Raw genomic sequence first — 6,000 nt, forward strand, 5'->3', positions numbered from 1 at the left:
AATCCTTTCATCTGATAATATTTATTTCTGAGTATATCACTGTTCTTTTTCAAAATGTACAGCATCTTTGTATTGACAAGTAAAGGAAAGTCCAAGACAAAACATCAATAACCCCCCCATTTAAAAAGGAATGGACTGGGACTGATCCACTCTAAAGATAGGGGACGTCAGCCAATATATGGCCAATTTTATGCTGATTTTTCAAAGGCCGTTTAATGACAAATGCTAGTCCCAAATCTGTATTATATAGTTAATAATTCTTTATCAGGATATCTGCAATTAACTGTGTTTTTAATCCTGAGCTAGATTTATTTTTTTAATTTCACCCCCTAAAACGTCAGTTGTGAAAGTCTGCGCTGCACTGATAGAGGGGTTTCATGTGACGTCAGGGTCCAGCCATTCCTCAGTTAAGATGGGGGGGGAATGGAGAGACACTGCTGAATGGAAGGGTCAACTTCAGAGAGATGGGGGGAGTGGAGGGGTCAACCACAGAGAGATGGGGGGATGGAGGGGTCAACTACAGAGAGATGGGGGGAGGAGGGGTCAACCACAGAGAGATGGGGGGAGGAGGGGTCAACCACAGAGGGATGGGGGGAATGGAGGGGTCAACTACAGAGAGATGAGAGGAGGAGGGGTCAACCACACAGAGATGGGGGGAGGAGGGGTCAACTACAGAGAGATGGGGGGAATGGAGGGGTCAACCGCAGAGGGATGGGGGGATGGAGGGGTCAACTACAGAGAGATGGGAGGAGGAGGGGTCAACTACAGAGAGATGGGGGCGATGGAGGGGTCAACTACAGAGAGATGGGAGGAGGAGGGGTCAACTACAGAGAGATGGGGGGAGGAGGGGTCAACCACAGAGAGATGGGGAGAATGGAGGGGTCAACTACAAAGAGATGGGGGAAAGGAGGGGGGGTTAAAAATACAGAGAGGGTCAATAACAAGGAGATGGGGAGACTGAAAAGGGGCAAACAACAAGAGGTGGGTGGAAATGAGAGAGTCAATGACAGAGAGGTGTGGGGAAATGAGAGGGTCAATGACAGAGAGATGGGAGGAAATGGGAGGGTCAATGACAGAGGTGGGGGGAATGGGAGGGTCAATGACAGAGAGATGGGAGGAAATGGGAGGGTCAATGACAGAGGTGGGGAATGGGAGAGTTAATGACTGAGAGGTGGGGGGAGTGGAGAGGGTCACCAACAGAGAGGAGGGGGAGTGGAGAGGGTCAATGACAGAGAGGTGGGGGAATGGGAGGGTCAATGACAGAGAGGTGGGGGAAATGGGAGGGTCAATGACAGAGAGGTGGGGGGAATGGGAGAGTTAATGACTGAGAGGTGGAGGGAGTGGAGAGGGTCACCAATAGAGAGGAGGGGGAGTGGAGAGGGTCAATATCAGAGAGGTGGGGGGAGTGGAGAGGGTCACCAATAGAGAGGAGGGGGAGTGGAGAGGGTCAATATCAGAGAGGTGGGGGGAGTGGAGAGGGTCACCAACAGAGAGGTGGGGGGAGTGGAGAGGGTCAATATCAGAGAGGTGGGGGGAGTGGAGAGGGTCAATATCAGAGAGGTGGGGGGAGTGGAGAGGGTGAATATCAGAGAGGTGGGGGGAGTGGAGAGGGTGAATATCAGAGAGGGGGGGAGTGGAGAGGGTGAACATCAGAGAGATGGGGGGAATGGAAAGGGTCAACATCAGAGAGGGGGGGAGTGGAGAGGGTGAATATCAGAGAGGTGGGGGGAGTGGAGAGGGTCAATATCAGAGGTGGGGGGAGTGGAGAGGGTGAACATCAGAGAGATGGGGGGAATGGAAAGGGTCAACATCAGAGAGGGGGGGAGTGGAGAGGGTGAATATCAGAGAGGTGGGGGGAGTGGAGAGGGTCAATATCAGAGAGGTGGGGGGAGTGGAGAGGGTGAATATCAGAGAGGGGTGGGAGTGGAGAGGGTCAAAATCAGAGAGGGGGAGGAGTGGAGAGGGTCAACATCAGAGAGGAGGGGGAGTGGAGAGGGTCAACAACAGAGAGATGGGGGGTGGAGAGGGTCAATATCAGAGAGGGGGGAGTGGAGAGGGTCAACATCAGAGAGGGGGGGAGTGGAGAGGGTCAACATCAGAGAGATGGGGGGAGTGGAAAGGGTCAACATCAGAGAGGGGGGGAGTGGAGAGGGTCAACATCAGAGAGATGGGGGGAGTGGAAAGGGTCAACATCAGAGAGGGGGGGAGTGGAGAGGGTGAATATCAGAGAGGGGGGAGTAGAGAGGATGAATATCAGAGGGGGGAGTGGAGAGGGTGAATATCAGAGGGGGGGGAATAGAGAGGGTGAATATCAGAGGGGGGAGTGGAGAGGGTGAATATCAGAGGGGGGGAGTGGAGAGGGTGAATATCAGAGAGGTGGGGGGTGGAGAGTGTCAACAAAGGAGAGTGTGTGTGATTGGGTGTGTGTGAAAGTGTGCGGGTGTGAGAGTGTGTGTGTGTGTGTGTGTGAGTGTGTGTGTGTGTGAGTGTGACTGTGAGTGTATGTGAGAGTGTGTGTGAGTGTGTGCATGAGTGTGTGAGTGTGTGTGTGTCTGTGTGAGAGAGTGTGTAAGTGTGTGTGTGTGAGAGAGAGTGTGTGAGTGCTTGTGAGTGTGAGACTGAGTGTGTGTGTGAGAGTGTGTGTGTGAGTATGTGTTTGTGTGTGGGAGTGAGTGTGTGAGTGTGTGTATTTGAGCGTGTGTGAGTGTGTGTGTGTGTGCATGTGTGTGAGAGATTTGTGAGATTGTGTGTTAGTGTGTAAGAGTGTGAGATTGTGTGTTAGTGTGTGTGTGTGTCTGAGTGTGTTTGTGAGTGTGTGTGAGAGAGAGTGTGTGTGTCTGAGAGAGTGTGTGTGTGTGTGAGAGAGAGAGTGTGTGTGAGAGAGAGAGTGTGTGTGAGTGTGTCTGTGTGAGAGAGTGTGTGTGTGAGTGAATGAGTGTGCGTGAGCGTGTGTGTGTCTGTGTGAGAGAGTGTGTGAGTGTGTGTGTCTGAGAAAGTGTATGTGAGAGTGTGACTGTGAGTGTACGTGAGTGTGTGTGAAAGTGTGAGTGTGTGTGAGTGAGTGTGTCTGTGTGAAAGAGTGTGTGTGTGAGAGAGTGTGTGTGAATGTGTGTGAGAGTATGTGTGTGTGTGTCTGAATGTGTGTGTGTGAGTGTGTGTGAGCGTGTCTGTGTATGAGAGTGTGTGTGTGTGTGAGAGATAGTGTGTGTGAGTATGTTTGTGTGTCTGAGAGTGTCTGTGAGTGTGTATGTGTGAGATTGTGTGTGTGAGTGTGCGTCTTTGTGTGTGAGTGTGTGTCTTTGTGTGTGAGTGTATCAGTGTGTCTGTGCGTGAGTGTGTGTGAGTATGTGTGTGTGAGAGTGTGAGTGTGTGTGTGAGTGTGAGTGTGTGTGTGAGTATGTGTGTGTGAGTATGTGTGTGTGAGTGTGAGTGTGTGTGTGTGAGTGTGAGTGTGTGTGTGTGAGTGTGTGTGTGAGTGTGAGTGTGAGTGTGAGTGTGTGTGTGCGGGTGTGTATGGATGGTGCTGTGAGTTTGGATGGTAACTGTGAGCTGCTGCCCTCCCCCTCTCCCTGTCTGAATGCCTCCACGGTGCAGTGGCCTGCACCATCCAGCAGAGGGTCGCGCTTTATCACTTTCAACTCAAAGGGAGTTTGGTTGCCTTCGGTTGACTCCTAGAGTCAAGGCAGGACAGCTCTGATTGGCTGCTGCTAAAACAGGGAGCCCAGCTATTTGCTGTCATTATTTTGGTGGGCGGGCTCTGATGACATAATGTCATCTACCTGGCTCCATTTCCCACCCTGAGACCATTCATGGTTGACTGTTGGTGACATTAGTACATTGTTTGTGGAAATGCTACTCAGGACTGAGACCATGGATTTTATAGTAGGGCATTCACCCATAAACTATTGTGTTTACTTCCATCAGAACCCCACATAAGTCTTTGGATTTTAATGGAAATAATCCTGTGGGAAATTCTATTTCCCTGAACAATTCCTTTGGATTGTGCTGTGATGGGTTAGCCACAGGTTCCTGGCTCAACTCTTTTTCAGCACTGGGATAGGCCATTCTGTCAGGAGTGCGATGCAATGCTCCCCACTTGCCCTGGATAGAGGCAGCTCCAACAGCGCTCAAGAAATTCTATACCCCCACTTAACTGGGACAAGTACTAACATCCCCTCTATCCACCATCAACGCACAGGAGCAGCTGTGACGCAGTGCAGATATTCAGCAGATATTGCTAGACAGCAACTACCGAACCCAGGAGTGCTTCCATCTAGAAAGACAAGGGCAGCAGATACCTGGGAAGACCACCTCCGCTGTGAATTCCCATCCGACCCACTCACCATCCCGATTTGGAAACAGATCGTCATAACTCACTGTCACTGTGTCAACATCCAAGACTTCGCTCCCTACCAAAATTATGGGTCTACCGACCTTCATCACCTACTGGGTAGACCTACTGGGTAGAAAGTGAGGTCTGCAGATGCTGGAGATCACAGTTGAAAATGTGTTGCTGGTTAAAGCACAGCAGGTTAGGCAGCATCCAAGGAATAGGAAATTCGACGTTTCGGGCATAAGCCCTTCATCAGGAATGAGGAGAGTGTGCCAAGCAGGCTAAGATAAAAGGTAGGGAGGAGGGACTTGGGGGAGGGGCGATGGAGATGTGATAGGTGGGTAGACCTACTGGGTAGACCTACTGAGTAGACCTTCTGGGTAGACCTGCTGGATAGACATAATGAGTAGACCTACTGGGTAGACCTACTGGGTAGACCTAATGGGTAGACCTACTGAGTAGACCTACTGGGTAGACCTAATAGGTAGACCTACTGGGTAGACCTACTGAGTAGATCTGCTGGGTAGACATACTGGGTAGACCTACTGAGTAGACCTACTGAGTAGACTTCCTGGGTAGACCTACTGGGAAGACATACTGGGTAGACCTACTGAGTAGACCTACTGGGTAGACCTCCTGGGTAGACCTACTGGGTAGACCTACTAGGTAGACCTACTGGGTGGACCTTCTGGGTAGGCCTGCTGGGTAGACCTACTGGGTAGACCTACTGGGTAGACGTACTGAGTAGACCTATTGGGTAGACCTACTGAGTAGACCTACTGGATAGAACTACTGACTAGACCTACTGAGTAGACCTACTGAGTAGACCTACTGGGTAGACGTACTGAGTAGACCTACTGGGTAGACCTACTGAGTAGACCTACTGTGTAGACCTACTGGATAGAACTACTGAGTAGACCTACTGAGTAGACCTACTGGGTAGACCTAGTGAGTAGACCTACTGGGTTGACCTACTGGGTTGACCTACTGGGTAGACCTACTAGGTAGACCTACTGAGTAGTCCTACTGGGTAGACCTACTAGGTTTATCTACTGGGTAGACCTACTGGGTAGACCTACTTGGTAGACCTACTGGGTAGACCTACTAGTTAGACCTACTTAGTAGACCTACTAGTTAGACCTACTGAGTAGACCTACTGGGTAGACCTACTGGGTAGACCTACTGGGTAGACCTACTAGGTAGACCTACTGGGTCGACCTACTGAGTAGACCTGCTGGGTAGACCTACTGAATAGACCTACTGTGTAGAACTACTGGGTAGACCTAATGGTAGACCTACTGGGTAGACATACTGGGTAGACCTACTGGGCAGACCAGCTGGGTAGACCTACTGGGTAAACCTACTGAGTAGACCTACTGGGTAGACCTACTGGGTAGACCTAGTGAGTAGACCTACTAGGTAGACCTACTGAGTAGACGTACTAGGTAGACCTACTGAACAGACCTACTGCGTAGACCTACTGAGTAGACCTACTGGGTAGACCTACTGGGTAGACCTACTAGGTAGACCTACTGGGTCGACCTACTGAGTAGACCTGCTGGGTAGACCTACTGAATAGACCTACTGTGTAGAACTACTGGGTAGACCTAATGGTAGACCTACTGGGCAGACCAGCTGGGTAGACCTACTGGGTAGACCTGCTGAAT

The sequence above is a fragment of the Hemiscyllium ocellatum genome, chromosome 40 (genome assembly GCF_020745735.1).
Source record: "Hemiscyllium ocellatum isolate sHemOce1 chromosome 40, sHemOce1.pat.X.cur, whole genome shotgun sequence".
In the NCBI taxonomy this organism is placed as follows: domain Eukaryota; kingdom Metazoa; phylum Chordata; class Chondrichthyes; order Orectolobiformes; family Hemiscylliidae; genus Hemiscyllium; species Hemiscyllium ocellatum.